Source organism: Eutrema salsugineum, unplaced genomic scaffold, assembly GCF_000478725.1.
Source record: "Eutrema salsugineum unplaced genomic scaffold, Eutsalg1_0 scaffold_17, whole genome shotgun sequence".
Classification (NCBI taxonomy): domain Eukaryota; kingdom Viridiplantae; phylum Streptophyta; class Magnoliopsida; order Brassicales; family Brassicaceae; genus Eutrema; species Eutrema salsugineum.
This window is the reverse complement of record NW_006256852.1, coordinates 4,917,733-4,932,489: the sequence shown is the minus strand read 5'-3', so window position 1 is coordinate 4,932,489 and position 14,757 is coordinate 4,917,733. Positions and strand designations below refer to the sequence as shown.

The window sequence follows — 14,757 nt, the reverse complement described above, 5'->3', positions numbered from 1 at the left end:
AAACAAGGCAGCAGATGGGTTATCTAGAAGCCTGCAACCACCATTAGAATCAGTCAACACTTCCCTGTTAGCATTGATGGTTCCCACCGTTGTACAGCTACATGATTTGTTCAAAGAGATTGAGGAAGATGCAGAGATTCAATCCATGATCAAACGTATAAACGATGGTGAACCAGTTAAGGCAGGTTATGTTGTGGTGGATGGTAGATTGTGGTATAAAAGGAGGCTGGTGATAGCGGAATCTTCAGCATATATCCCTTTGATTATAGCAGAGTGCCACGAAGGAGTTATAGGTGGACACTCGGGTATTCTCAAAACTCTAAAGAGGATTCAGCAGTCGTTCCAGTGGACGAATATGAGAACATCGGTGCAACGTTTTGTCTCCGAGTGTACTGTGTGTCAAACACACAAGTATTCCACTCTGTCACCAGCGGGTTTACTCCAACCATTACCAATACCAACAGCTATTTGGGAGGACATTAGTCTCGATTTTGTCGAAGGCTTACCTACTTCTAAAGGCTCAAACGCTATATTAGTGGTGGTCGATCGTCTCAGCAAATTTGGTCATTTCATCGGCCTTAAACACCCTTTCACAGTGACTCAGGTGGTTGAGAAATTCATCCAGGAAGTTGTTCGACTACATGGGTTTCCCAAGTCCATAGTATCGGATCGAGACCGGATTTTCTTGAGTCATTTTTGGAAAGAATGTTTCGCACAAGCTGGGACTAAACTCAAATACAGTACTGCTTTCCACCCTCAAACGGATGGGCAGACTGAGGTTTTGAATCGCTGTGTAGAGACTTATTTGAGATGTCTAGCATCAGCACATCCTAAGAAGTGGGCAACATATTTACCATGGGCAGAACTCTGGTACAACACTAACTACCACACCGCCTTGAAAACGACCCCATTCTTAGTGGTGTATGGCAGAGAACCACCACCGGTAATCCGCTTCGAAGACGGTTCTACTACCAACTTTGAGCTCGAGAAGATGCTTAAGGAGCGTGATTTGATGTTGATACAGATACAGAACCAGTTGCAAAGGGCTCAACAGTTGATGAAGAATCAAGCTGATAAGCATCGTAGAGATGTTAATTTTGAGGTTGGCTCTCAGGTCTTCTTGAAATTACGACCTTACCGCCAAACATCAGTGGCTCGTCGGGTGTGTCAGAAGTTAGCCGCGCGTTTTTATGGACCGTATGAAATTCTGGAACGCATAGGCAAAGCGGCTTACCGATTGAAATTACCAGAAGGATCTCGCATACACTCGATCTTTCACGTATCTCAGTTGAAAGAAGCCAAGGGCTAGAACTATAATATCTTACCTTTACCTCAGACTCTATCAGTAGATGATGAGTTGATTGTGATGCCAGAAGAGCTGTTGGATTATCGTTTGAATACCGAAGGTGCACTGGAGGTTTTGTTGTCTTGGAAAGATTTGCCAGCCCATGAGACGAGTTGGGTGAGAGCACGTGAAGTGAAGGAGAAGTTTCCTGAGTTTGATCTTGAGGGCAAGATCCGTCTTAAAGGGGGGGGGGTATTGATAGGCCCAGACCCATGAATGTGTATACACGACGCGTGAGAGAGGAGTGGAGAAGAGGAATGGAAAGCGCGTGAAGAAGGGAGGAAGTATAAATAGTTGAGTTGTAACTGAATACGTATGGTTGTTGAAAGTGGTTGAGTAGAGAGTAGCTGAGTCTGTATACGCGTCATGAGTGTATAGAGATACGGTTACATACATTTCTTGTAATTCTCTTCTTAATCAATATACGAGAGTTTACAGAGAGATTCGATACAAAGATCCTATCACACCTCTTATAGGTAAGGTTAAGAAACGGGCAGTTCTTTTTAAATTTGACTGTGAAAGTACTATTGATTTTGTAACTCTTACTCCACGAATATATCTCTCTTGTGGTGAAACCCCCTAATTTATATCTTATTCAAGTTTAATAATTAGGTTACCTGCATATATGTAGACAGATTTGTAATTTATATTTTATAACTAGTAAAAAAATCATTAATAAAAATTTAGACTAAAAATGAGTTGTAATTTGAATCAAATTGAGGAGATTATTAGTTCAACAAGGGAACCGAAGATATAATCGCTATGGCGGCTGAATAATGAAAACTACAAGGTGAAATTTCACTCTAAGGAGACTTGGCTTCAGATCAGAACAGAGCAAACAAAGGTGAACGGGCACAAGGGGCTGTGGTTTAGACATCGAACTCCGAAGTTTGCTTTCACCATATGGATTGCAATACAAAACAGATTAATGATCGGCGACAGAATGAGAGTGTGGAAATCTGGTATCTCAAGAAGCCATCTCTTCTTCTCGTGTTCTTACTCCAAGGAAATCTGGAAAAACCTTTCTCGAGGTCTGCTTCTGCGAAACTTTACGTGTGACTGGGATGAGCTCCTCTCCATTGTCTCGGCACAAACAGGTTCGCGTATTGATCAGTTTCTTATTCGCTATATTTTCCAAGCCTCTATTTCTTTCATTTGGAGGGAGAGAAATGGGCGTCAGCATGGGGAACCTCCTCAACCTCCACATCGTCTAATCACATACATCGACAAAACAGTGAGGAACCGAATCAACTCAGTTTGCACTAAGGATGTAAGCCTCGATGATGCTCTTATAACTTGGTTTGCCTCAATATTGTAGATACTAAAAAGAAATTAGACTAGCTATTCTCGATTTTTTCAAATAGTTGATGCAATTGATGTAGACGATGGTTTCCCTTATTTTTTTCATTGTTTCTCTTTGTGTTCTTCAGTCTGCTTTGAGTGATAGCTCCATATTCTTGTGTTTTTTTTTGGTTTTTAGAATATTTGTGGTTTTATAGAAAGATGCAGAAAAAGAGAAAGCTAATAGAGAAACCATGAAAACAAAAGAAAAAAACAGACCATACGGGTTGTCTTCCATCAAACACTTTTATTTAAAGTTGTTAGCCCGACTTGAGGTAAGACCAAGCATGAGAAGAAGATGTCTCTGGAACAGAAGTTCCTTGAATCTCGTTGAGCTGAAAATGTGGGTTGCCTATCTCTTGTATTACTATCGTCTTTCCACGTTTAAGGACTGTTGCACTTTTAAAGACTTGTTTGTCTTCTCTATCATCCCTTTGACGTATTCTTTTTCGGCATTGGTTAAGTCTGGTGAAACTATGATCTTATCCTTGCAAATGGTTTGGATACAGGTTGCTGCAGCTCCTTGGCTTTATCGTCCTTATTCTTTTTCTTTTTCCGAGATAAAAGCTTCACCTTGCATTTGTCTCTTCAAATTGGAGCTTCATTGGGAATGGTTTGGTAAAACTTCTTCATGTCTATATTTAAGAAGACTACACACCGGTGGCATGATCGATGATGGCAAGATCGCCAAAATCAAATCACATTCAGAAATCATTAGCGCCAAAAAAATTGATTTCAGAAATCAAGCAAGAAAAAGAAAAACATCTCGGATCATCAGCTTTTCTTAGCGTTTGAAATGGGTTTTGTTTTGGTACTTCAAATGATGGAATTAGAGCTTTCTTGGATCCAATTTTTGTATGCTCAAAGAGTGGAATAAAAGTTGGTTTATCCTCAGCATCTGTGTCGCCTTTTTCCTCCGATATGGTGGAAATTGCATTAGAGAACTTCTTTAGGTAATCTTCAACTTTTTTGGGCAAGACTGATATACTCATATTTTACATCATTAACATGCATTTCATTTAGATGTTAGGTTTTATTCATAAGCATTTCATAGTTTTCTTGTTCTTTTAGCCTTGTTTGAGTCTAGTTAGGAATTTGCATTAGGTTCTATGAATCTTACATGTTTTGGAATATTTTCTAGGTGTTTTGGAGGCATTTGGAGGATATGGAATTGAGCATTAGGAAATGGGCTAAATAAGATGAATTGGAGATGAAGACTTGGCAAAAAAACTGGTTTCTACCAATGTGTCTCAAAGATCGAGCGGGATGGAGGGCTTACACACTGATTTAGCCTTGGAGTTCTTCACTAGAGTTGTGAAAATTTGATTTAGTGTTCCAAAGGTGGTGGTCTAGAGTCATTCTGGCCAGTGGATCGAGAGATACATCAATTCTAGCAAGTTCCTATCCGCCTAGCACCAGGCCTTTAGAGTGCAAGCTTTCACCGGACTTCTACACCAGGATAATGTCATCCAGTGCCAGTTTTCAATACTCCAGGATCCCTCATGATGACACCACACCAGACAGCACCAGACCGGTACACAAAAGGTTTCCAGCCCAAAATTCCTGAGCTTTCTCCGGGTGCTTCACACCGTCTCAACTTCACCCGGTGTGACCTTCTTCTCCAAGCATGCTTCACACCGGACCACTGCCACCTGGTGTGACTTTGGAACTGCCCAACTGATGACCTGGCCGGGTCAAAACCCGGTTTGTTCTGGGTTAACCCAGTTCAAAATCTTTTCCTTTAAATAGATTTCTAGACCTAGGGTCTGCTTGGCATTAGATTGTAAAAACTTTTAAGTATTTCACAGTTCTTAAAATCTTTTTTGCCAAACACACTGTTTTAGTTTATCAATTTCAAAGTCTTGAAAGCAAGACTTTTTCATTTTTTTTGTCATGAAATCTAAAAGCTACATGGGAGAATCTTTTACACAAAAAAGCATATAAAAATATATATATATATATTTTTTTTTATTTCTTCTTCCTCAGAATCATTCAAAATACTTTATAGATTTATATATAGGTAATTACTAACTAATGTTAATTGATTAAATCCTTTTTTCTGTTTTTTTTTGAGATCCATTTCTTTTTAAAAAAAAAGTTTTTCTGCTTTTTTATATATTTTTAAGTAGACAATTAAATTTTTACAACAAATGTCTTTTAAGTAAAAGTCTATAGTAAAATCCAAAATTAACAGTTCTTACTAAGCAAGCCCCTAATTTGTGTGATATTTCTTTTCCTCTTTGAAAAGCACTTTCATTTGGGGAAAAAAAAAACAATTTGTAAGAGAGTTCTTTGTGTTTAGGCAATTAGATATCACATTGTTTTCTTCTAATCTCTTTTCTTTAACCTCATTAAACATGGATCAAACCCTTATTCTTCATAGATTTTCTAGGTTTTGAACTTTGTTAGTGTGTAGTTTCTTTATAGTCTTGGGTTTAGTAGATTAGGGGATTTTGATGTTGATCTTTGATGTTGATCTTTGATGTCTAGGGTCTTAATCTATCATTTTCTTTCCTCTTTAGTGGTTTTAATGCTTGATTAGGCTAGAGATAGTTAATAAAAGTCCTTAGGGAATTTCATACACACAAGGTGTTTGATGAAATCCCCCAAAGAACTAACCAAGAAATTTTAATTGTTAGCGTACAAGAGTAGGTGTCTATTGTGATTATCTAGTTATTAAAACTTGAAATTAATGCTTTTTGATTGCTAAGTTCACTAATGAGAGTTATTTTTTAAATTTAGTAATTAACAAAATGATTAGTGCCTTGAAAGAGGATTAGTCAAAAATTAGAGTTCTAAACTTAAGAATTGGCACTTGTGTGAGTTCGTGGACATCATAGTTTAATTTCAAACATCCCCTAATCCATTGCCTTGCCCAAAGATCATAATTTTCTCTCATATAGTTGCATTTTTGTCTTTCACTATTGGTTGACGTTCTAAGTTGAATTTTGTTGACTTCTCTTATTTTTGGTGAAATTTTACATTTTTTACTGTTGTTTATGCATCTTAGTTAGATCAACCCTCAATATCCATGATTTTCTTAGCTTAGGTCATATCTTGAATTCTTAGTGAGTTGTTCTCTAGCCTCCTTTGGTTTTTTTCTTCTAAATACTACAATGATGGAGTGTTTGGGTAGTTGATTTGGATACACACAATTATCCTACATCAAAGACCCCTGGTTGCCTTTTCATAGAAGCCGAAGTTTGACTGACTTGTAGTTCCACTTTCTTGACATGGGGTTGAAAGAGATACACACTTCTCATTCAAGTTCTTGTACACACAATCAATCTTGATATTGATCTCCCTATATAATTTTTCATTGCTTCGGATAAGACATTAAGTGGAGAAATCTGATATTCTTTAACATCAAGCAGTGGCTGTTTATTTGCTCTATAATCAGCTTCTCGGTCTTCCTCGTGATATGAGATATCATGGTCTTCTTCCTCGTGATCGCGCTAATCACGGTTTAGTTTTGATCTTCTCGACTGCTGTTTGGATCAGCCATCTTTAGCGGTTTTTTTTTTATAGTTTTTTAGTTCTTTCTTGTGTTTGTCGATCTCGTCTAAGAGTGGTACAATTTCAGTAGGGGTTCTCCTAGTGTTTATGCACCTGAGATAAAAGAAATCAAAGATAATAAGAGATCTCTGAAAAACTGCAGAATAACTCAAAGATCATGTGGTCAAGAGCTGATATTAGAATAAGAAATCAAACAAACAACAATCAAATCTCCGGCAACAGCGCCAAAAACTTGATGCAGTGGGTACTGTCCTAACAAGTTTTACCCTAATATAAAGCTGCCATTTCACCGTAAACTCAGTAGTATTTAGGGATCAAATCCACAAGGATTTGAGTGCTTATGATTTTTTCAGTTTCTTAATCGACTCTAAACCTAATTGAATAAAGAGGGATTTTGTGTCACGGTTTTTGTAGCTAGTACTTGAAATTAAACCAAGGATAACTTAAAGCAAGCAAGTAGGTAACTAAATAGCTGAGTGGTGTACAACAATTGACTAAAACCACTAGGCATTAGGGAACTCTCTAGGGATTATGGTCCATAACATTAGATATCTAGTTAGGAATTTGTTATGGTTCTGGAACTTGTATTCACATATATATGACTAGCCTACTGTCGTAACCCTAATCAATTTATTGCTTATATACTCCACTTGTAGCTTTTGTCTCTGGCCCCGCAGGAGACAACGTAATTCAAAATTGGGATTCATCTATGCTCACAATACTCTATAAGTAGCTTTTCAATAGCAATTTCGCTTGTTCGACTGTAGATTATGTATCTAAATAGCAATTTTGTGGGTTTAATTCAACCTAAGAACAGATTGATGTGGGTGCAGTGGGCAACACAAGTTTTACCCTAGACAAGCTGCAAGTGCACAGCTGATAACACCGGATTTTGACCATTTTTATGGATCACTTTAATATCTTTTACAGGTGTTTTTACTCCATTTTCAAAGGTTTTCAAAGGATTTCTATGTTTCCGGATTTTAAAAGACTTTTCAGGTAATTTGGGACAAAGAGGCACAAAATGGAACAAAAAGACTCTTTTGGATAAATGCAGACCGTCAGAACTCTCATGGAGAGACGAAGACCTTCTCACCGTCTGATCACCCTCAAAATTGGACAACTTATAGAAGAATCAACCAGCTTTCAAATGCACTTGGTTTGGAGACATTCCAACGTTTGGATCTCAAGATATTCCATTAGCCCCGGAGCCACTTGAAGTCGGTCAGCAACTCACGCGACTGCGGCCAACAAGCTATTTGCCGCGGTCAGAAGCTTCCCGACCGCGGCCAACAAGCCAATCCCCGCGGTCACAACACTCCCGACCGCGGCAATCAATCTCCGAGTTAAAGCCCACTTATCTGAAGCCCAAAGTCATTCTCACCCTCAATTCCGGAACCCTAGAGACCATGGAGTATTGGAGACTATAAATACATGTCATTTAGGTCGTTTTTAGAGAGACCCCTTGATACTTTACAGAAACCCTTTTCCTTTAGCCGTTTTTATGAGATTTTTGTAGAAGATTGTTCAAGTCCGAGTTCTTCAATAGAGAAGCTTTCTTTATCTCTTTTCTTTACTGTTTTTCATTACTTTTATTAAAACCAATAATAATTTCGCTCATCCTAGACTCTTTTAGGCTTTTTTTTCCTTTCCTTTCATTTTTTTTTATTTATTTATTTTTTTTTTGTAGAAAAGAGAAAATGTCTTTGGATGTAGAATCTTAGGGGGCACGAAATTTACCTTTAAGTTCAAGCTTTTTGAGGCACCATTCTACTTTTATAGATTCTTGATGCTCTACTTTCCCAAATTTCTTCAGTCCTTCTCTTGAGTGACTGAAAACGATGTTGTTCCTCCCTCTCCGGCGTTTTTGCACATATCTGTCAAAAGAGCTAAAGAGAGAATGCATGAAGTTTGAAATGATGGTTTTGGGTAAAGGGTGTGGTACCAGCTAAAGATGAACTGGCCATCTAGGACAACAAAGAGTGGTAACAATAAGGTGAAGATGTCCTAGATGTGTATCATGATGCGTGCTAAAACCAATGATTAGAAAATTAGATGTCAAGATTATGTTCAAGTGAAATGAGCTAGTCTATCCTGGCAGAAAAAGTCTCCATGAATATGTGGTCCATTGGATGCTTAGTAGAGATTCAATGGAATTGATTCTTCTTCACCAAAGAGACAATCTGAGGTTTTTATCTCGTGATCTCCTCTTGGAACAGGAATTTGAATAGCTGATCTATTTTGGAAGTGTTGGTGAGGTGCATCGAAATCGGCAATGAGTCTATTCCGAGGCTGTCTTCTCGCAGGAATGGCAAGCTGTATGAGTCGATTGGCTTCTCTACCATTAAGTGGAACAATGTTTTCATCATTCCTTATTTCTTCAGGATCGACCTGGTCTTGTCTCCTTCGGTTAACAGCGGCTTGAGCAGCATTTGCAGGGGCTCGGTTTCCCTCTTCATCGAGTTATGGCTGGCCATCTTCTTCATGGGCAGCATCTAGGTCATCAACATGAATAGAATCACGGTCATCATCTCCAATGTGATCCTCCTGATCACGGTTTAAAAGATCTTCCCGATGGGCATTCGAATTGGTCATCTTGAGTGTTCTTTGTCTGAGTTTCCTAAGTGCTCTTTCGTGTTTGTCAATCTCGTCTAAGGGCAATACAATGTTGTCAGGATTTCTCCTAGTTTTCATGCACTTGTGAGCAAAGAAAGCAAAGATATAAAGAGTAGTTAGAAAATCTCCAGCAGAACTCGAAAATCTTGAGGTTTAGGATTGAAATTATATTAAGAAATTAAGTCAACAACGACAAATCCCCGGCAACGACGCAAAAAACTTGATGTGGGTGCAGTGGGCAACACAAGTTTTACCCTAGACAAGCTGTAAGTGCACAACAAACGTAGTATTACTTAGGGATCGAATCCACAGAGATTTTTGTGTTGAGGACATCTAACTGATGCTAAAAACAATCATAAACCTAATATAATAAAAAAGGGTTTGGTTTGTCACTAAATCTAATTATGCAGAGAATTAAAAAAACTCGATATAGAATCGGTTGAAAACTATATGAAAAAGGGCGCTGGGTTCAAGGTTCATCTTTAAGGTTCATGTCTAAAACACAAAGAATTTAAGCAAGGATTTTCTATGACTCTGAAACTAGGCTAGACACATGTAAGATTAGCCAGATCTCGTCACCCTAATCAACTAATCACTTGTTCATGGCAATTAACTCTCGCTCTCATGCCAGAACAAGATCAAGCTTTGTAGATCCGAATCCATCTCGGCTTACGTATACTCCTTAGGTAGCTTTCGTCTCCTACGATGGTGACGTCCATAAGATCCAGTTCAAGCAACCCAGATACAACACTCTCGTGGTTCAGATTTAACCTATGATCGGATTCTGGGTGATCAATCCAGAATTACCGCTTTGAGATTTGGATGAATGGGATAATCATGTTAAAAATCGAAATCCTTTTTCCTAAAAACCTAGATTTCATTCGAACATGGGGTCCTTTTGGATTACCCTTTCACCCAACTAGGTGACTACTCAGACATGGCTGAGATAGACATCATCATCGGTTTATAACTAGAAAGAAGAAAAGTAAAAAAAACAAAAGTTGCAGAAAAACTTCTCTTATTGAAGACAGAGTAACAATGAAAAGCTTCTACAGATGCATAAAAATAAAACCTAAAACTACAAATGAGTTCTCTCTCAAAGAGAAGAAAGAGGATCTCTTACAAAAGACCTAAAAAATGAGTATTTATAATGTTTCTCCAAGTCTTGGGTGTCTAGGGCTTGTAAATTGGGTACAGAAAGTGTCTTGGGCCTTAGTTGGTCTCCTGAAGTTCGGACATAGGTCAACTGGGGTTGAAACCTCTTGAGCCGCGGTGGGGAGAAGGCTGGCCGCGGGTGAAAACTCATGTGCTTGACTGGACATGTGTTGATCGTCTTTCAATGCATTGATAATATCTAGAGATCTAATCGTTGGGTTGCTTTGATTCCAAGTGTGTTGAAGAGCTGGTTGTCTCCTATATACTGTCTGCAAAGTTGGAGATGATCTGATGGTGAGAAGGTCTTCGTTGGTTGCCAAACTTCTGACGGTCTGAATTTATCCAAAATGTACTTTTGCTCCAAAATGCACTCCAAAGTTCCAAGTTTCCTGAAAAGCCTTTTAAAACTCCAAAGCATGGAAAACACTTACAAAACCTTTAGAACTGAGTGAAAACACCTGCATAAGATACTGAAAGTGGTCAAAATCAGGTGTAATCACAGATACAAGGTGATCAATCAAGCAAACATGTATTATTAATAATAATAATAATAAACAAAATAACCATCTAAAGAAGCTCGATATCCTAATCTAAAAACCTATATGTTAATCGATCAATTAGAGCCTTTTTTATGACCATCTACCCTACAAGGTGATTACTTAGACATAGCTGATTTTAACATCATCATCGATTTTAATAGAAAACAATAAAGTTAAAAAAAGATATGAAGAAAAGATTCTCTTATTGAAGAACAAAGTGGTGAGATAAGCTCCTCTACAAATTGAATAAAGCAAAGAAAATAAAGCGGCTGGAAGTTGGTCTCTATCTATAGCTTGAAAGAGATATAGAAGAAAGATCTAAGTACATGTATATATAGTCTTCAATTCCTTGGACGCATCTAAGGTTCAGAGAAAAGAAGTCTGTGTAACTATTGGGATCGAAACGGGCTAAGTTGGGTGATATGTCTATATTTTACATCATTTAAGTTGCATTTTAGAGTCCTCATCATGTGTTTTCCCATGTAAATTGAGTCCTTAGGCATCGAAAATAGGATCTTGGGCTTGCATTAGGTCCCAAAGAGTTTTGCATGTTTTGAAGTCTTTATCAGGTGCTTTGGAGGACATTTAGAGCTCAGGAAGATGAGCAGGAAAGAAAACGGTGAAGAAAAGGGTCAAAAATGGTGAAAACCGCTTGGAGAAATTTCTCGGCCAAAACTCATACCGGCTGGACTGGAACCTCGGTCAAAATCCTTACCGAACGGCCAAAATCGGTTAAAATCGAGTATCGGGTGAAAATTCCCTCAGGTGAAATTTTAGGCCGAGGCGAGAAGAATTTTACGGCCAAAAATCTTACCGCGGTATACAGCACTCGGTCATTTTCCTTACCTCAGGAAGCTTTTCTCGGTTAAAACTTGTCCTTGCCGGCGTGTTTCAAAGAACAGCAATCCGGGGAACCTTCTAGTCCGAATCAGCTGGCGGGGTCTTCATCAAAGTTGGAGATAATCAAGAAAAGATCCCAGAACAGTTGGAATCATCCAATTCGGACCAGTGAGGAGAAAGATATGGTTTCCGGAGGATGCACCAGTATTGCGCGTACCCGAGAACCGAATAGCGGAATTCAAAGATCACGAGGGACGAAGCCCTTCCGGTCCGAACCAGCCTGCCTGGTCTTCATCAAAGTTTGATACCTGTGAATGAACTTTCCGGAACGCCTGGAATCACTCAATTCAGAGTGATGGGTCGAAAGATACGGTCTCTGGAGTTCACATCTGTCCAAAAGCTTATTTTCCGGTGATTCCGATGCTGTGCAAAGATGCGAAATTCAGGAAGCCTTCCACTCCCCAAGCTCCGATGGTTTCTTCACCAAAGTTCGAGCTTATTGAGTCATCTTGACTATGGAACTGGTCTCAAAGCAATTGAAGAAGTGTGTTGAAAGTTACTGTTTCCGGAAGGCAAGTTGGTCGATACAAGCCTAAATGAGTTGCGATACGCGCTAAGTGCTTTCCCAGTGCTCGGCATCATTACCTCGACATTGCTCAAGTCAAGGCTCATATCTTGGGAGTATTTTGGACTAGACCTCGTGCTGACACCCTGGCATGTTGAGATCAAGGCATGCACACGTAAGAAATGAAGCTGGAAACGGCTAAGTGTTGAACGTGCACCTCGGTGTAATGGCCTCGGCGTGCATGCCGGACTCCGTTCTCCCGAACCCCTCGACTACCAAGCCCCGCAACATTTTATGGCGAGGTCCCTTGTCACAACCCCAGAATCAAGAACAAGACAGCTCAAGAACACACACGTGAAGATGGATCGAAGACTAGGGTTCATGCATGTTCTTGACGTGTTCTTCACGAGATCTCCATTTGGATCTTGGCTCACGTGCACTCCTCGACATCAAGGCCTCGGCTTCACTCTCCGACACACCGTGGCACTCACCCATCGACCCGAGAAGGCGGCTCAGTACCCGGTTTGTTCCGGGCTGACCCGCGACACTTTTCCTTTGCTATAAATACATTTTAGGACCAAAAAAACCTAATCATCTTATCTCTTATCATCTTTTAGCTTTAAGAACTTGCCTCTTTTGTGAAACCTGATTAATCTAATCCGATATCTCGTTTTTGCATCAGAATCTTGTTCTTTCTTTATTTCTTTTATCGTCCAGCATTAAACTCTTTATCATGACCAGCTACACGTCTTGCAAAGGACTTAGTGAGCTCGTCATTATCAGTGAGTAGTCGTTTAAACGGCATTAGATAGGTAGATTAGGGTGCTTTCAAGATAGATTAATGGGTTTAGGTGTCTAGTCTTGCATGTTTCATTCCTTAACCGACGAGATCTCTAAGCTGGATCCAAGCACATCACTTGAGGTTCAGATCTGAGACATATCTTGCATCAAAAGTGTTTGTAGAAATGTCTGAACCACTCGGTTAAGGGTTTAAGAGTCTTTCATCGCGAGAGTGATAGTTTGTTCTCTTAAATGACATATTGAACGGAATCTTACTGCTGACTGATTTATGCTTCTCAAAAGGTATTTTGGTATGAAAGAGGATCAGTTAAGATGTTTAATACTTTCATGAGAAGATTAACATGCCTTGAGTTCAAAGTTAAATGAAACCGCTTGATAAAATGATTCATTAACCCATTAGTTTAGCTTGGAAGCACCCGAGTCAAGTATCCTGTCTAAAGCTTCTGCCTTTATCGTATATTATCATCATCGAACCATTTGTTTGTCATTTGCATCTTTACTGAGTTTAAACCTCATCTCCTGTTTCATTTTTATGCTCATTCGCTTGTTAATTAGTTTAGCTAAAACCCTTATCATTCTATCTTGACTTAAGATTACAAGTAACATAGAGTAGTGTCTCCGTCACAAGTTTGGTTTGATAACCCCTTGTACTACAAGGACAGGGGTATTGATAACCTCTTTAAAGAGTGAAAACTCTTAGTTATCAATTGGCGCCGTTGCCAACTTGTGGGAGCATTAGTCTCTTATTTGTGCTTAAGATCCAGACTTTACTTTCTTTTGTTTTACTGACTCGTTTGCAAGTTCTTGTTTTGATTTCAGGTGCATGAAAACCAGGTCTCGCAGCACAGAACCACCTTTACCATACGACAATAACATCAACAGGATTGAGAGGCGAGCTCGCGAGAGAGAACGGCACTTTGAAAGGCTTGGAATGGCAGAACAGCAAAGGATCGAGCAACAGGCTCAGGATGCCGAGCACCAGGCTCAGGCTAATCAGGCGCAGGCAGGAAGAAATGAACAACAGGCCTATGTTAACCAACAGCAGGCTCACAGAAACGAACGGCTTGCTCAGCAAAACCAACAACAAGCTAATAGAAATGAGCAACAAGCCCATCATGTTCATCCGCCACCGCCACCAGCTCAGGGACAACCTCCTCCGGTCTTTGTTGGAGAAAATGACCGAGCTAATGCGCACCAATATAGAGCCGGGATTCAAGCACCACCGGTTCAAAATAACAACTTTGAAGTTAAAGCTTCCCTGCTCAATATGGTGCAAAATTCAAAGTTTCACGGTCTAGCCGGAGAAGACCCTCTTGAGCATCTAGATCAGTTTGATCGGGTCTGCGACTTAACCAAGATCAATGGCGTCTCGGAAGATAGCTTCAAGCTACGCTTGTTCCCTTTCAGCCTTGGTGATAAAGCTCACCAGTGGGAAAAGAACCTCCCGAGGGGTTCTATACAAACATGGGAGCAGTGTAAACTGGCGTTCTTATCGAAGTTCTTTTCCACATCACGCACGGCTAAGCTCAGAAATCAGATCTCAAATTTCACACAACACAACAACGAGAGCTTTAGTGAAGCTTGGGAACGGTTTCAAAGTTATACAAACCAATTCCCACACCATGGCTTCTCAGAGGCATCCCTCTTGAGTACTTTATACCGAGGTGCACTCCCCAAGATCAGAAACCAACTCGATACAGCTTCAAATGGAAATTTTCTTGGGAAAGAGATCAATGCGGCAATGGAACTAGTGAAAAACCTCGCCATGTCCAATGACACGTATGGTGAAGACTTTGATAGAGCAAACCGTTCAGAAGGATCTAGTGATGAACAGCTCATGAAGAAGGATATAAGAGAGCTTCAGAGCAAGCTTGACAAGGTTTTAATGGCGACTCAAAAGCCAATACACTTCGTAGGCGAGTTTGATGAGCAAGGGCCAAGTTTTGACAATGTTAATGAAGATGGTCTAACGCAAGAGGAGCTGAACTACATAGGGAATCAACAGAGGTATCAGCGGTTTAACAACTACAACAGTAACC

At 39.6% G+C, this 14,757-nt stretch overlaps 1 non-coding gene across 1 annotated transcript; it reads right to left on the bottom strand.

The window, feature by feature from the left end:
• Positions 1 to 14,240: 14,240 nt before the first annotated feature.
• LOC112087668 lies at positions 14,241 to 14,347 on the bottom strand. Its single transcript, XR_002900214.1, has one exon. It is a non-coding gene; the product is annotated as a small nucleolar RNA R71 (small nucleolar RNA).
• Between the last annotated feature and the right edge of the window lie 410 nt (positions 14,348 to 14,757).